The following is an 18,247-nucleotide window of genomic DNA, read 5'->3' on the forward strand; positions in this document are numbered from 1 at the left end:
TTTAAATGTTTAATGACAGCATGAAAATGATATTGTTTGGGGCACAGAGCAGCTGCCGCTGTAGAGTACTTGTTCTGTAATTGGTGTCATCGGCTGCTTTTAAATGCAAAGCATCTGTTTTGAATTGAATAGCAATTTTATATATAATAACTACTCTTAATGTGAAATAACTACCTATTACTATTAACAATAGGTTTCATTTATTGTACACAAATTGGAAAGGAAGCGTGTCACAGAGCTCCTGTGTACGGGGTCTCTGCTGAACTCCAAACAAGGCCAAGTTATTGGAAGGGATGAGCAGCTATAAAATATTCCCGACTCACGCATCCTGGGTGTGCTGCAACAGCCAGAGGATGCTGTGCATAGTTGCATCAGACAAAATTTTCCATGAAGGAAAATAACAGTCATAATCGAAAACATCAACAAGAGCGTGATGTTTAAATCTGCCTTCATTTCCACAGCGGCATTACGAACTCCAGAAACACGGGTCAGAGCCTGCGTGTCCGCGTATACATGGGTTTCTTTCCATACAGACGTTGGAAACAGATTTTTGAAATTTGTGAAAATTTGAACAATTCACAAACCACACAGCCTAGATACAGAAAAAAAATTTCACATCATGAATACATTTAATTAGGTAATAATCTATGTTATCATTTATAATAATGCAAGTTTATGTTCTCTATAACTTCCTGTTAACATTTTCTTTCCTTGAGCTTACTTTATTACAAGAATACAATATTGAGTACATAGAACACACAATGTATGTGTGAATCGACTGTTGATGATGTCAGTTGACATCTGAACCTGAAATTCTGAGTGTCTGTACCCGCATCCTTAACCCACAGACATCTCAAAGGAAGTTGGTTTCCACTTAGTGTTTCTGATGCTGAGTTTCAGAGTAATTGTTATGCAGCAGTAACTAACTAATTCAATTGCTGGGATCCTAATTAAAAGAAATGCTAAGGGCCTCCCGGATGGTGCAAGGGGTTAAGACTCAACTTATGAAGCTATCCACAGCCTCTGCAGCATGAGTTCGATCCCCGCTGGCCAGGATGCTGGCCAGCCAGGATCCCGGCTGGCCAGGCAGCAGACCTCTGCTGACTCGCCTGCTGCTCCCCTCAGCAGTGTATTTCAGTCAGTCTGCCTGTTCTGTTCCCTACTCTGTCTCTGGTGAGTCCTCTTACCCCCCCACTTCTGGCCTGTACCCCAGTTCTTGTATGCATAAATAAATAAATCTTTAAAAAAAAAAAGAAAGAAACATTAAACATCAGTCTGAGATAAGAAAAATAGTGCATTTTTTTCTTCCTCCAGGTTCACAAACCTCAATAACACACGTATCCCTTCAGACTCCTAATTAAGGATTCCTATTTCAGGCCTTCTCATTTAGAATAAAATAATTCCATGTTTTGGAACCAGAGCGGGGACAATGAGCCCAGGATCAACACCTTTGAATTCACTTTAACTTCTAGAAACTTCTAGAAAATTAATGAAGCCACTCACATGAGGTCAGAAGGTAACTTAGATTTCATGAGATTGTATCCTATTTCACCATTTTTGTTTATAATTAGGTGAACTTCTTTCAACAGTTAGAACTTATCTTAAAGAAAGTTACTTCCTTTTGGTGTATCAAATTCCGTCACCTAAGCTGTTTACCAATGCTGGGGAAACACTTTAGAGAAGATACACACAAAGTTAAGTCATATAATTTAAGAGACTTTTAAGATGAGGACTGGGTCTTATGGTTTGATTACAGAAGTTTGTGATACTATCATTTTAGAATAAAACTCAGGCAAAGAATCTAGGAAACAAATATTTTTCAGAAAAAAAAAAAAAGATCAAAAACTTGATCAATTTAAAAATATTTTTATGCCAAAATTTGGAATTTTCCAGGTGTTGAAAGAAAATGATTGGGGCATTGTTTCTGTTTTTCTCATGATATAATTACAATAGAATTTTTTTTGTAAGAGAAGTCATATTTAAAACATCACATCAGTAAGGAAATTTAAACATCACTTAGATTAATGGAGAAGAAACCCTGACTATTTCTCTGTGAGAAGTTAAAATTCAATCTGTACTCACTGAAAAGAAATCATAGACTGGCAAATCATGATCAAAACATCTCAGTACCTTTCTTTGTATTCTCAAGAACGAGTTGATATGATCTGAAAAAGAACAACTTAGGACACACAACTAATATTAATTATATAATCATATAATATAGTCACATAATATAGACTATAAAATAGTCCATAAAATAGACCTTACACGGAGAATTAGCGTGAAAAAAAAGATTTTCAGGAAAACAATAGCCCGCATCTTTGTACAATACGTCCCATTTGAAGACATGCTGAGAATCTCAGCGAAACTGCCTCTGGAATAAAAATGTACACACCCCCCCCCCTGGCAGACACGGTCCGCATTTGAGCTGGCTCTTGCTAAATATCCCAATGAGTACAGAAGGGGAACACTTTTTTTTTCTCATTCTTAAGACACATCCTAAAAATTCATCCTTACCAGAAACGCCATTGTGGGGTGGCAATTGCATCATTGCTGGAAACGCTGGTTTAAGAGGACGCGGTACAATTTGATAACCAGAGAAGTTAAATCCGTGCAAGCAGCAGTCCATGGCTGTGGCCCAGTGAGCCAATGTGCCTGCATAATATACAGCAAAAAGGGGCATTGGAAATATAAGATTTTCAGACATGAAGAGATTTCCAAAATATTTCCTCTTTCAGTCTAAATTCTCATAGTTTAATATCAAACCTGTGGTGTTGTTTTTTTTTTTTTAATTAATAAATTTTATTTTTATATTCCCCATACAATTGCAATCCCCCCATTCTGACCCCAATCCCTCCCCTCCCGCCCCCCCCCCAAAAAGTGTCTCTGGTTCATAGTTTTTGTTGATTTTGATTTTCACTTTCTTATAGTTATTCATTTTCCTGGTCCCTTATTTAAGTTTTCTAGATTCCTGCTATGAGTGAGACCATCCGGTATTTTTCTTTTTCTTTTTGGCTTATTTCGCTGAGCATGATCCCTTCCAGCGCCATCCATGTTGCTGCAAATTGCATGTGTTTATCTTTTTTGAATGCTGAGTAATATTCCATGGTGTATATGGACCCCATCTTCTTGATCCAGTCATCTATTTTTGGGCATTTGGGCTGTTTCCAAAGCTTAGCTATTGTAAACAGTGCTGCTATAAACATAGGGGTGCAGGTGTTCTTTGGAATTGATGTTTCTGTGTTCTTTGGAAAGAAATATTGATGCAACGCAACCCTGCTGGATACTTTCAGGAGGCAAATGGACACACAATATAACATTACTCATGAGTCATAGAGTATTTATGCTTAGATGTTGTTTCTGTTATCATAGAACTTTTTTTTTTTCAATTTGTTGTTAATGATAGGGAAATAAAGGAGAACTTTATGAGTGTTCACAATGATCTTTTCTTGGTAGTTCGCTGAGTTTAAGATGTCATTGTTATAAAGTATGTGAAGTTTTAACTTATTTGAGATGATAGAAATATAAAAATTTATAAAATTTCTGTTTGCTCCTCTGTCCTTCCAGTTCTTGTTTTGCACCCACCAGCTTATAACTAATAATTCAATCACTTTTTTCATAAATGAAAGAGCAAAACCGAAATACAGGCTGAGATCTAAAATCTCACTTCACGGATCACCTTCACTATGATCTGACCTACCTTGACAACTTTAGCAATATATCCCAAGTGATAATGGACCAATTAAAAAACCTATAATACAATATTTTAAGATGTACAACCCATTTGTCCATTTGAACTAATTTAAAAACAAATAGTACATAGACTGAGACACTCATCAATTTCCATGTCAAAGCTATTTGCATTTATTCATCTATATGCACAAGGGTAAGGTCTAACTTATACCCAAAGTACTTGTGTCCTTAGCATTGTTAAGACATACACTAAAACACAGACTCTTTTTTTAAAGTTTTATTTTCCTTTGTTTATGCATATATGAACTGGGATGTAGGCAGAGGGTGGGGTGAGAGGATTCACCAGAGACAGAGTGGGGAACAGAACAGGCAGATCTACTGAATACACTGCTGAGGGGAGCAGCGGGGAGACAGGAGAGGTCTACAGTGCCCTGTGGGTCAGCTCCCTGGACGGGCATGGAACTCAGGCTACCTCAGAGACTGGCAATAGCTTGATAGAGCAGAGACTTAACCCCTGCACCCTCAGGGAAGCCCCACATAGACTTATTTTTGAAAAAGGATTTTGGAGGGCTTCAATAGAACCAAGTCTCAGTGGGAAAAGGCATGAGAATATAAAAATCATCAAATTAATGCTCAGAAACACATGCTGCTATACAATGTGGACTTGGTGTAGACTTGTTCTATGATTTTTCGATGTAGTTTTGAGAAAAATTTACATGACAAATACTGACAGTAATATTTAATTTCTGAAGAATCAAACAATTATTGATATTAAAACCAGAGGAAGGAAAATATCTGCCTCTTAGTCATTTTTAAAAAGGAAATTCTATAGGGCAGTGGATTATGTATTAAGGCACACTCTTACAGTAAATAATCTTCAAGAGGTGTTTCTCATCATATTTCTAAATTTGAATCATTGCCACAGTGCCAAAATGTGGTTCCATGAAAGCTACTCAATATAGCATTAACACAGTGCTGAATGTGGTGCTGGCAGGGGGATTTGTTTAGGCCAGAGATAAATTATGGATATTCAGAACAATTAATAGATTCAATATTTTTCCATTAAGATTCTATGTCTATTATTTTCCCAATTGACATTGTATAAAAGAGTCATCATTTAACATTCTGTTAAATACCTACCTTGTGCCTAGAAATTGTTTCATATGGTAGGTAGTGAATATGAATGGTAAGCTCTGACTTTTAAGCAGCTCATATTAACATATAAGCGCCAGCGGAATTGTTAAATAAACAAACAGATGAACCAACAGGAAAAAATAGTGGGATATGATCAATGCCAGGCCGGGGATTAAAATAGAAAGATAATATTTATAGATAGGCCTGCTGGTTGGTTTTCATTTACTGGTCCAAGTGGGTCTGTCTGAATATGTGGCATGTATGATCTAGAAATCACAGTGACAGTAAAACCCTAGTAATAAGGCAACAGAGAAAGAACAATCCAAAGAGCAGAACATTTGGCCACCCAGGTTCGTGATGCATTTGCATATTCAAGAAACAGAGGTCAGCATAAGAGGTACATAGGAAAGTGGTGAAGGGAGAAAGCAGATGTGGTTTCCTGGCAGATCCTTTAGGGCTTTACAAGTTAGGTTAAGGAGTTTGTATTTTATTCTATGCCATTGGGAAATTTTAACCAAAAGTGTATGCCAAGCTGGGATTGTAAGCACATTTATAACACAAATTCTATAGTAAAATATGTTTCAGTTAAATAACTTCTAGAGCTATTCCAGGACAAATTTATTTAGTTAGTAAATTTGGGACATACATTATACCTTTATTTAACAAACACTTTTCAGCTTATATATTCTGTCATAAACTGGGTGGTATGAAAGGGTATAATAGACGTAGAGCCTTGCTTGAAAATATTTACAGTTTAGTAAATATAATAAGAGGAGACTTGGCCACCTACATATGGTTGAAAAAAAAAATCTCTGTAATATGATATTATTTTGCATTTGGAAGACACCTGTAGAAGAAATCTATAAATGTATTCATTATAATCAAGCAGGCATAAAGGTTATCTTTAATTTATGACATCAGTTCATTCAAATGCTCTGAACCAGATCTCTATAGAAAAAGGAGCACAATATAAGAATACAATCTGAAATTAAAAGGTATACAACAGCAAACTGATAGCACAAGAGTCAGCTAAGGAAAATGATAAAGAACACGTGGTCAATATCTTAAAATATTTTACGTTTGTTTAATTTAAAAGAATATATATCTTTATGGAACAAACAGCATCTATATCATTTCACATATAGTATAAATATGTGAAGTTGCAGGAATAGTAGCAGATAATTGAGGAATTGTCCATAAGAGTATGGTGTGAAGATACGGGATATGGGGAAATTGACAAAATGACCCCAAAATATGAGTAAGTTAAAGACAAAGAACTGAGATGTCTGTGATTCACAATTTGTGGTTTCAAACTTTGTAGTCTAGTATGTTTGCACTAATTATGAATAGTATGCTTAATCTTTGCAAATCTATTTTATGGTATTGTATTTAAAAGCAAGAGTTATTTGGCTATTTGAGTTAGCTACCTGACTAATTTGTTACCTGAAATTGCTAAGAATCTGGTCTTTCTAATTCTAACCTCTATTGGATATTATGGCAGTGCATAATTTTGTTTACTTTGTTTCTCCCTACTCAAAATTTTTAGGTCTGATTTACCATCTGATGCACATAAAAATATTCTACTAGATAATTGTATTACAGAAATTAATATTTATCTACCCTCCCCACTTTGTCTGTTCTTGATAATTACTATATGCATTATTATGTTAATTAGTAATATCTTTAGTCATGTTTCTCTGCTACAATTGCTTCCAGATTTCTATGCTAATTAATATTTCACTCGTAGACATCTTATATCCCATTGTTTGTTTTTGGATATATGCAGTTTAAAGTGTTTCTTTGCAGGCAGAGAGGGAATATAAATCACAAAATACTTAAGAAAACCTTCACTTCAAGAAAACATTACAAGAAAAATTGAGAAAACAAACATTTCCTGCTGGGAGGAGATTTCATGCAGTAGTGTGTATTGGAGAAAGATGAGGCTATTTGACAACTTAGCGACTTCTAATCATGCTCTTGTTGGTGTTGTGATACTGTATTAAATGAGTTCCCAGTTCCTCAACACTTCATGGTCTAGTATAAATTCAAGCCTTCTCTATAGATGAACACAAATTGATTTGGGGTTATTCATATCTGCTGCCTACACTAGCACAAATAACGGAAAGCTAAATTTCACATTATGGAATTAATAATATTGCAAGTCATCTTTTGGACACTATGGAGTTTTCAGAGCAAATGGAATATGTTGTTTAACTCAGTCAATTTACCCTGTAAGTTGGGATATAGATGTAGAGACATAGAGGAATTGAAAAACAAGAAATAATTCATGTAAGGCAATTTTAATAAAAATTAGAAAGAGAGAATGCATCCTCTGAAGACATTTACACAGGAGCCACAAGAACTTAACACATACAGAATTCATTTGTAACTTTATATTTTCAATAGAAAGTCTGGTTCTTTGTGGATATGCTAATCGGGATTTTACTTATTTTTAATTAAAGTTACGCTGCCTTGTGAGAATCACCAGTGCCTATCCTACAGAAGGTCACGTATAAGCGAGTGCCATTGTGTCCTTCACTCATCTCACCCTAATGACATAAAATAGATGATGAAGGTAGGCCTGAATCTAAATTTAAATTGTACTTGCATAAATTGTTTGTGTTTCTACTAACGCTGCAGACAGAAGATGGAGAAGGTTCTGACTCATCTTCTGTCATGAACATAATTGTCACTTGAAAATATTTTTTGGTCACCCGCTGGATAACAATGAAAGCACAGAATATATGGAGAATTATAAATTAAACAAATGCTTTGATTAATCTTGCTAATGTTGTTGTTATATTTATAAATACATGTGGGGATTTTACATTATCTGAATTGGAGTATTTTACTGTTACAGTTTGGTCACCATGATACAGCAAGAGGGATGGATTATGTTGGGGTCCTACCTACCAAAATCTCCTCGTCCCACAATTCGGTGCAATGCTTAGGGTTTCAAAACCTCTTGTGGATTTCTGATTCTATTAGAACCGCAAAGAACATTGTACTATATTACTTAAAGGGACATTAAATTCAGTACATTTATATAAGGTTGAATCTTATTATTCATTTGTGCCTTCATCTTTATAGGTAAATGAGATTAGATGTTTTTGCCTTTTATAAATTCAATAAGTTTCATGAGGATCTAGAACATGGAATATTTTGAAGTAGAAAAAGATTACAGTTTCATTTGCTATCACATGCTTAATGTGGGTGTCTACTTATGGAGAAAAGGTTTGCTAATTCACAATTTAAACGAATAATTGCATGAGAAAAAGAAAGGATTTCAGAAAGAACATTTTCTTAAGAAAATATGCAACTTTAAATGATTTTGCCAAAGTGTATTTGTTATGATGCAGACATATACAGACAAATATCTGTCAATCTATATGTGCACACACAGATAATATATAAATATTTATGATATTATCAAATGAGCTATAGTAATAGACAATCATTTGATATGACACCATCTTAAATATTATCCAGCATATATATCTCAGTCACATTTGATTGCATTTAAAAGATGCAAAGAATAGCACTTACACTTTCTCTCCTGGAAGCAACGAGAAACACCAAATTGAAAGGCCTGGTCTCCTCAGTTATTAAGGATCTCATGATGAAAGCAATAGTGATATTTAGACATTGTAATATTTTAAGGAAAAAATCAGATCTAAACCTATTGATGTAAATAATCATTTGAAGAAAATATCGCTTAGATTTTTGTTTTCATTTGCAAGTATCTTTTTCTTTTCCCACGTGCCATACTTTTGATAAATGAGCAACATATGTCATTAACAAAGTAAGTGGAATATTGTCGTCCAATGCAGGAAACTCACGACTGCCAAAGGAGGTTTTCCATTGAAAGATTATAGGATTGCGATAGAAACAGAGCAATTTAGTGTAATATATTCCATGAATATCTAATTTTCACCAGGTCAGCCCCTTCTTTTTTCTTCATCTCTATCATACCCAAATGAGCTCTATGCTTTCTATTTTGCATCAAAGACAAATTACTTCCTTCCTGTACTCAGAAATATAAGACTATAATGAAACTGAATGTCATTTAGCTGGGTATCACATTATAAAGACGGGTCACTCCAACTAGCCTTACAAAACTTCCGAAGCAGATAAATAGCATCAGTTTTTTTTTTTTTTTCTTTCTTTCTTTCTTGATAAGAAGTAGTATGAGAGGTGATGAAAGCATTGTGTCAACCAGATAATTTTATGAACATACAGAAGTAATTCTCATACTTCATTTGCATGCTTCCCATTTATGTGAGACCCAAATCTCCTAATGCTATTAAGTGATTGAAATATTTGATTTTTATAAATTAGCATGTGAAAAGTGCACACTGGAATTGGTGGCTACCAGAGCAGAGGGCGGGTGTCTTATGGAGGTGGGCAAAATAGGTAATAGGAATCAAGAGGTAGACATTTCCAGTCATAAATGAAAATTTAAATAAGTGTTGTCCATAAGAAATACTATGGTAATGAAAATTTAAATAAGTGCTGTGATTAGATGGGAAATAGTCAAGATCGGGACACATGGTCTGCAAATACCGAATCGTTGGATTGTATACCAGGATCTGATTCAATACTGTATGTCAATTCTTCTTTAAAAATCCATGGAAGGCATGAGAAGCTAAAGAATAAAATAAAAGTGTATAGTGGAGGCCACCAACACTGTACATTTAGGAATCTGGTAAAGTGTCTCGGGTCACAAAGGATTACAGGGCTCCTACATAGTGCCTTCATTCCAATGTAAATGGAGTCCCAAAAATTTTCAGGGAGAATGCAGTCGTGTTCAAGCTGCCTTACCAAGTCGTGATTCATGAATTTTCAACTTCCGCTACTACTTCTCTAATAAACAACTATCAAGTTTGATTTATTATAATCTCTTTGTTGGGCTTTTAAGAGATAAATCGATTTGTTTCTGAAATATTTTAGCCTCTAGCTTCCTAAACATTTATAGGGCAACGTGTGGACTTGCAGCAGAAAGACAGCATATCCGTGCGTTAAACACTTGCTCCAAATGTTCCAGCCTCATCTCTCACCACGACCAGCCATTAATTTCTGCAGCCAGCCATTTTGTGGCGCGTTTCCCTAAATGTTCCACAGATAAAGTAAAACCGAAAAACCTCTCGTCCTGGGGCCCTTGCTGTACCTTTCCATCACGGTCCACTGGCGTTTGCTGATGCTCAGCTCGGATCTCCCGTGAGTTTGTGCAATTTTTACCCTGTTATCTTTCCAAGTTGTGCCTGGATAAAGCGAGGCAGGCCTTTGTTCACCACCGGCTAAGTCAGTCTCTCCTTGTTAATTTTGAGCGAAGAACAGTTTTCATTATTTAGAGACTCCATCTGTTTTGTTCACGGCACCATATTCAAAGTCGTGATTTTCTACAAGCTCTTTTCTCATTTCATTTGCTTAACATTTTTTTGCACAATGTGGGTGAGTGTGACATTTACAGTTGGTGCTCCTCGATACCTCTTACCTTCCTTACAAACTCCTTTGTTCCACACACTTCTTGCCTTCTGAAATTTAATGTACAAAATTTCCTTTTTTAAGATGCACTTGCTCATTTGTGCCACGTTTCCTGAGTTAGGATTTTTTGCACTAAGCAGATTGATTTTAGATAAATAAAATTATTGCCTCCTCATGCCAAGATTAATAACATATACTGTGCATTATTAAGTACCTTCCGTGATTCGAACACCGATTGTGTAACTTTATGAAACATATTGATTAATTAAATCTTTATTACAGGGAAAAGATCAATATTACAAATTTTAAATTGACAACCAAGAAAGAAACATGTGTTTCTTTGTATTGAACCTCATGGCAAAGTTAGTTTATTTTTTTAACATTCATGTAAAATCTGTCTTGTATCAGGTACTATTTGCAGACAAACAAACTCATTTATTCCACATGGCATTTAGAAGAGCTCAGTCATCATTACTACATATTTTTTATAGATAAGGACAGTGAAGTATCGTGAGGTCACAGAGTTGTCCAAGATCACATAACCAGTATCTGGTGGATCCTGCATCAGTTTTAGCCGGGTTAACAGCAGAGAAACATGCTCACCCTTCATGCTCGCAGCCTCTCTGGCCTTCCTCCTCAGAAAGCTGAGCTCACCACAGCAGTCCCCAGATGGTATGGTTCAAAACAAGTAATTGTTACAGAATGCCTCCCCATGGACGGGGAGGGGCATTGCCGCACAAAGAGGTGCCATTTTCCCCACCCCACTGACATGCAGTCCCCTGGTATTAAAAGTCCCAGCACGCCATGGACTGGACTCCTGATCAGGAGCTCCTGAGAACTAGAGTGGGCGTTGAGGAGGCATGTTTGGTCTGTAACCGAATGCATGTGGGCTCAGGAGTTTGCTTCCGTGGTGGCCTTGCTTGCACCCTGTCACTGCTGGAGGAGACACATGGAGGAGGAAGTGTGGGGAGATGGTTCATGCAGAGCCAATGGCCGCCTTTGTCTTGATTCGTGTTTATGTGTCTCCCCTTCTGTCCCACACGCGCCCAGACGAGGCTCTTTCCTGTGCTTCTCTGCCAGAGGGTGCCTAGGATTTGAGGTAAGCTTTCGGGTCTCAGTGGCACTGCTTCGGGCTGATCCTGCTTGTCAGGGTGTTTGCCCGTGAGGGGATGGATAATCTGGGGAGTTTTAATCTTGGGGTATCCTTTCTTCTCTTTTCAAGACAAAATGCCAAATAGCAGTTGATAAAGATATTTGATGTGCATAGTGATAAAATGCTGAGTGAATAGATAAAAAGGATTTAAAGATCGTGTTTTCTGCTCTAGAGTGGCATATGAAACAAATATGATGTGGCATAATACATTAATCTGCCAGGGCATCAAAATAAGTATTACTGTGTTATTTATCATCAATAAAGAAACACCACAAATTCCCTAGAAAGAGAGAAAATTCAAAACCTATTCAGATAAAAATTGCTTTTATTTTTGATGCCACCTCCAGAGATTTGTTTGGAATTGAAATTCTTGTTTTTGATCACCTGACATTATTTTTCATTGAAATGAACATGAAAAATTTCTCATCACTGGCATAAAATTTCATAAAAGATTGGATTCTAAAACATATCCCTGGAGCTTGACTTAATATTGAAGCAATTTCATAGCCAGGGTTGGAATTTAAGTTCTCATGGATTTTAAATGAGAATTGTTTTCACAATGCTTACACAATAAAATTGTATGACTAAATATATTTCTATACCGACATTGAGAATCTGTGTGACATTTAGCTTTTGCAAGAGAAATAAAAATTAATGTGCCTGCACAATCATAGTTTCCTGATTAACTTTATTTTCACTTTCATGTTTAATTTTACAAGAAGACAATAGTGACATTAAAGATGTCATGCATGTTATATTTTATGAATTCGTACTTTTATGAACACATTTTTAAAAAGTTCCATATCTAGTTTCTATTCTGAAATACATGCGAAATTAAAAAAAAAAAACATTATAGCATAAACCTGTACAGCAGCACATGAAGAGGACACCTCTCACTTATTAATAGATGCTGCAGATTCAGACCTTGCTTTCTGTGAGTTCCTTCTCACGGTATTTGTATTTTGTACATAACTGTGAATTGTATTTATATTATGTCTAGTGCATCCCTCTATATAGCATCTATATATTAAGATACATGTGAGAAATAGGTTGATAAGTTTAGCACTACATACCAAAGTGACTTGCGCAGGTAAAATTCTATCACATCATTTCTCACGTGCTGTGTACTGATGTGTGCACATGCACACACACACCACACACGCCACACGCTCCACACATTCCACACCACACATACCACCCAATCCACACACACCACACCAACTACATGTACGCCACACACACAGACACACATCACACCGTATCACACACACACACCCCACACAGCACAGATTTGATAAGTTTTGGCGAATACTAAACCAGTTTCTCAATCAAAATATACAAACTCTCTGTCATCCCAGGAAGTTCTATCAACAAAAACCTTGTAGCTGTGTGTTGTGACAGGAAGTATTTTCCTTGAGATTTTTTTTTTTTGGTCTGCATTGATGCAGTTGGCGTCTTTATTTTTACAGATAGCCAGGTTCCTTACGCTCTACTTATTTGGGTTGTCCTTCACTCTATTTCTAGTAAAAATCCAGGCCTGACTTCTTTGGCAAAGGCTGAATGTTCACCTACCCGTTTCCCTGCGTTGGGTGTGAGTGGACTTGTGATTCCATTCAGCCGAGTGACTCAATCTGCAGCCAGCACGGTGATGGGGAGGGCGACTCTGCTGCCCTGACCTCTGGGTGGCGGGGCAGAGAGAGCCAGGCTCATTTTCTAGAAGCAAAGACCACGTGGCTCTAGGGTGGGCTGTGACGGCGATGCAGGATGCGTCACCCAGAAGTTTCCTGTTCATGATTTTGCCCCAGTTATGCCTTTATCGGCTCCATTTGGTTCCTTCTATTTCCCAAAAGATTCCTCCATTCTTCTGGATGATTCTTTAAGCTCACTAAAGTCTATAATGTATTTTTGACTCATATCATATCAGCCAGCCTTATATATCTTGCTTCTTTCCAAGGATTCCAGGTTCTATAAACAGGTATTTTTCTGTGTTAGAAGAAACAATTAACACGCTTTCCAAGAAATTTGGAGAAAATATCTGGAATATAAACACCAGACTACTCTGAACACAAACAAAATCTTGATCTTTACATGCAAGTGTTATGGAGCGAGGGGAAAGCTAAGGACCTCGAAAAGGAAGGCAAGAGAAGAACCATGTTGACTGCCGGCATATTAGCTTCAGGACTCCTTGGAATCATGTGAGCAAGAAAAAGCCAACAGAGACTGCATCCAAAGAGTCTAGTCACACATTATGGGCAGATGTGAGGCATCTGTTGCTTACACCTGAGAAGCTAATTAGCTAATTAAATTCTTAGGAGGAACAGAAAACAAGATGAGGTGCATGCTTCCCCCAGCTCAGCTGGATGCTGTGCCCACCGCCAGAGTGCAAGTGCATGTGCATTTCAAGCTTTTTGAGAAGGTGGAAAGAAAACGAGGGAATGTTCCATTTCAAGAGAGAAGAATGACTCAACAAAATGAAGAATGCATGCTTCCAAAATGATCCACTAAATGGCAATACTAACTTAAACATACCCGTTCATGGCAATATTGCTTTTTAATATTAGGCCGCTTCTATCACATATTAGATAGATCAGGCAAATGTATCATATAAAAATACAAATGTATTCCCCTCAATCACACCTAGGTATCAGAAATAAAAACTGCCCTTGGTTGCCTGACACTTGGAGCTCAAGGTCATCTGTTAGCAGGGAGTCAAGGTCTCCATCTATACGTCGTAAGGATTAGGTTTGGAGCCTCACAGATGCTACTCATACTTGCCGACTCCAATTGGATGAGCTTCGGAGCAGAGCATGACGCACAGCAGGGGATGGGAGAACAAGGGAGAAGAAGATGGGAAAAAAATTGCACACTTGCATATTTGTAGTCTAGTATTTTTGCACTCATTTTTATGAATAGTGTGTTTAATCTTCACAAATGTATTTTATTACTTTTATGAATAAGAATTGGCACTGCTTGACTATCTGAGTTAGCTACCTGGCTAATTTGCTAAGGGGAATTGCTAAGAATCTGGTCTTTCTGGTCTTTCAGATTCTATTTTCCCTTGGATATTTTCGCAGTAAATGATTTTGTTTCCTTTGTTGCTCCCTACTCAACATTTTAACTCAGCGCTAACATGAACCAAGTATAAGTCAAACTCCATTTTATACTAAAGTTCTGGATTGGGTAGCTCATGTATATGATTTTCTTTTGACACCTTAAATATAAAATCATGTTTTTTCATATACTGCATGGACTCAAGAAGCTTGAGCTGTGATAAAAATTACATATGTTTTGAAATATAGAACATGTGAAGGTTAGTTTTATGTGCCAGCTTGTTTGAGCCATAGGATGCACCGATATCTAGTTAAAAATTAAGGCTGTGTCTATGAGGTACTGCAGGAAGAGGTTAGAATTTGGGTGGGTGAGCTCAGGCTGGAACTACGCTCATGCTTTCCTGGTCTCCGGCTTACAGACGGAAGACCCGGGGATTTCTCAGCCTCCAGTCATGTGAGCCAGTCCCTCCCATGCCTTGCTATTAAGAACTGTATGTAGGGCCTCCCCCGTGGTGCAAAGGGTTAAGTCTCAGCACTATGAAGCTATCTATAGCCACTGGAGCACAAGTTTGATCCCCAGCCAGGGAGCTATCCACATGGCACAGCAGACCCCTCCTGTCTCCCCGCTGCTCCCCTCAGCAGTGTATTTCAGTAGATCTACCTGTTCTGCTCCCCACTCTGTCTCTGGTGAATCATCTCACCCCCTGCACCTCTGACCTATATCCCAGTTCTTGCATGCAAAAAAAAAAAAAAAAAAGTCTTTTAAAAAATAGAACTATGTATGTTTGTCACCATCTACCAATCATCTGTATTCTGTTACTTCTTTTTCTCTTTAGAAATTTGATTAATATAGAATATTTCAAGCTCTAACATTTCACAGTGTTGTCAAGGATAAGCCTTAAACAAATGAAGCTTAAAAAGCCGCACGTCACTTCTTTGTTTTGGACAGGATGGAAGTGTTAGACTGAAATGAGTCACTTCTACCCCAGTCATTTGCAGTAATTGTATTTGTATCAGGTAATATAAACTCACTACAATGGTGAGAGCATGAGAGATTGCCCTTTAAAGTTACCTATATGGCATGACAGCTTAGGGGAATGTATGCTTGTAATAAATAAAACTTCAAAGGTATTTTATACGCTACCATTTTTTTAACATTTGCCTAATGTTTCTTGAACAGGAAAATATTTATTCATTTTTTGATTACAATAAACTGCTCTTTCTTCTTATTCTGATCATGACATTTCCAAAAATCTTGAAGTACAGGAAAATGAATACAACTCAAGACAGATAACTATTTGGTTGTTAAAATATTATCTTCTTGTAAATTGTGTTATAACGTGACCTAGAGTGCCCTTTAAAATGCAGCCACATAACACAGTAAACAACAGTGTATTTCATTTGCAAGGTCACTAAAACTGGTTTAAAAGAGATTTTGTTTTTAGCAACCTTTTAAACATCACGTAACCATTACACGGAAACAGAACATTTAATAGTGATAATTTTCTATAATTTTTAAAAGTGGGGCAGAAATGATTTCCGTGTCTCCTTATGAGGCATAAATCAATCAAACAATCATGTGAATGTTCTCAAACTTGAATTATGTTATAACAAGGAATACTTGGCAAAATTCATGGAAATGTGATTTTCAGAAGCATATGTTTAATGAGAAAATCAGAAAATGCTATGTAGGTAGTTCTTTTAACTAATCCAAATATTTACGTAAGTGTAGGCTTTAAAATATAAGGACTGCAGATGATTTGAACAGATAAGGTAATCAATATTGCTAAATAATTTACAAAGTAGAGTTTGCATGGATATAGAAATAATTTTATCATGTCAAATGTCAGAAAGATTCCTCTTCCATGAAACTGGCTAATGGAAGAGTGTTTGCCAGTCACAGTATTAGTATTTCCCTGTCATTAGAGTCCCTGTAAGGAATGAAGTAGATGCCAAGCAGTGTATCTGAGAGTTGACAAAGAGACAAAGTTTCCATCTTCACCAATGAGTTCATGGTAAAAATGGAAATGAGAAATTATAGAATATTTCTTATGTATTCAAACCTTGGCTGGCTGGCTCTTGTTGCACATAAATCTACATAATATTCATTAGCATTGATTGCCTCGGTGCCATGGCAGAGCTTATATTTCTGTTGATTTTCAAAAATTGTAACCTTTTGCAAATACCCAAACATATGATTATATTGAATTATTTTTTAAATCTTTCTTCTACATATGAAATATGGATTCAGCTGTGTTTTCAAGTTCAAATGACCTTGACAAGCCATTAACTTTCCAGGGTTCAATTTTCCTATTTCCAAGATGTAATCACAATACCTGCCTCTGTTTACTTTGAAGAGAGTGAAAATAACGGAGATAAGGTAAATTCTCCCAGGGCCTAAAATAGCTACTGATAGTAAATGAAATACTTTATAAAAAATGAATTAACTTTTCCCAGATACTAAGTAAACTTTCACTAAGTTACTGTATCAAAGTCATTATAGAAACTTGAAGAACAGAAACACAAATGCAAGAAGAACATAAAAGTTAAATTAAGCATAAAATTGATTTGGAAAAATCCTACAGACCAAATTCTCTAATATAAAGATAAACCCAGGAAGAAAAAGGCAAGAAAAAAGACATTGGTACCAACAGAAATGTTAGTGTGGTTTATACTGACTGTCATAGATTAGAGGTGGTTTGATTTGATTCCACTCCTGATATTCTCTTTGGAGTAGAATCTGGGAATAGGATTGTTGTGGAAAACCTTACAAGTCACAAACTAGCAGAGAGAGAAGTTTGTGTGTGGGAAGACGTAGCCAGACTTGCCAAGCTCCGGGAATGACTGAAGTTCATCACAGTCCTGGGTTCCCAGAGGGAGAGGGGCAGTTACTGGCGGAAAGGTCAGAAATTGCATCAATTACTGAACTGTGTCAGCTGCGTGTTATACAGCAAAAAAGGGCAAAACTCATAATTTTGTGTGCTAATTAGCTTTATACACCTTCAAACTGTAATTCTTCCATTTACTTTCAGATATTAATGATGTAAATGTTGACTAAAGGTAAAAGGGTCAAAAGGTATTTTCTTTTCTTTATGCTCAGGAAGATGGCAAGTGTAAATGTCAGTTTCAGCTTTTCCAGATGAGGTCAGCTTGGAAATCCAAAGAATCTTTTTGATTCATGCAGAGTCATGCGTTAGCCACTTGAGATTTGGATGAAGGGATTTAAGATTCCTCATTTCTCATTTAGAAATAATTGCTTTAATAACTTACTCTCCAGTTTGTCTTCAGAAAATCATCTTTCTAAATTAGCAGGCTATTGGAGGTCCTGAGGTGTACACAGTGTCAAAATTAGTATTAACTGAAGTGTATTCTCTGTCAGAACTAGAAATTCCATTGTTGCTTATAAGCAAAGGTTTCCTACTGAATATATGTAATCTCAAATATGAATTATCATACAGGGAACCAAATTTTCAGGATGATATGCTCAAGGCTCCCTCCTTTCACCCTCTCTAGGATGTCCAAACTTCCAGCCAGTAGTTAAGCAACATCAGGAAGCTCCAGACTCATCCTTAAATGAAATAAATGGGATATATTGATATATTCAAATAACAGCATTGGACAGTAATGTTGTCATTTGAATTATACTGCGTGTTCATCTGGTTATGCTCCACAGAAATATGAGATACAACAATAATGTAAATTCTCTTTATAAAATACAGGCTTTATTTCAACG

At 36.5% G+C, this 18,247-nt stretch overlaps 1 protein-coding gene across 7 annotated transcripts in view; it reads left to right on the plus strand.

Moving 5' to 3' along the window:
- Positions 1–18,247, plus strand: part of LOC119233739 (uncharacterized) — a 65,809-nt gene that overhangs the window by 43,862 nt on the left and 3,700 nt on the right. For 2 of the 7 annotated variants that reach the window (XR_008549823.1, XR_005122454.2), the window contains one exon: positions 7,290–7,656. The exons of the other annotated variants lie outside the window; for them this stretch is intronic. The gene's annotated coding sequence lies outside the window, so the exon portion shown is untranslated. Of the gene's footprint in view, positions 1–7,289; positions 7,657–18,247 lie in introns of those variants that run through there. 7 annotated transcript variants of the gene reach the window in all.

Source organism: Talpa occidentalis, unplaced genomic scaffold (assembly GCF_014898055.3).
Source record: "Talpa occidentalis isolate TD23 unplaced genomic scaffold, MPIMG_talOcc4v2.1 talOcc4.8, whole genome shotgun sequence".
Taxonomy (NCBI): Eukaryota; Metazoa; Chordata; class Mammalia; order Eulipotyphla; family Talpidae; genus Talpa; species Talpa occidentalis.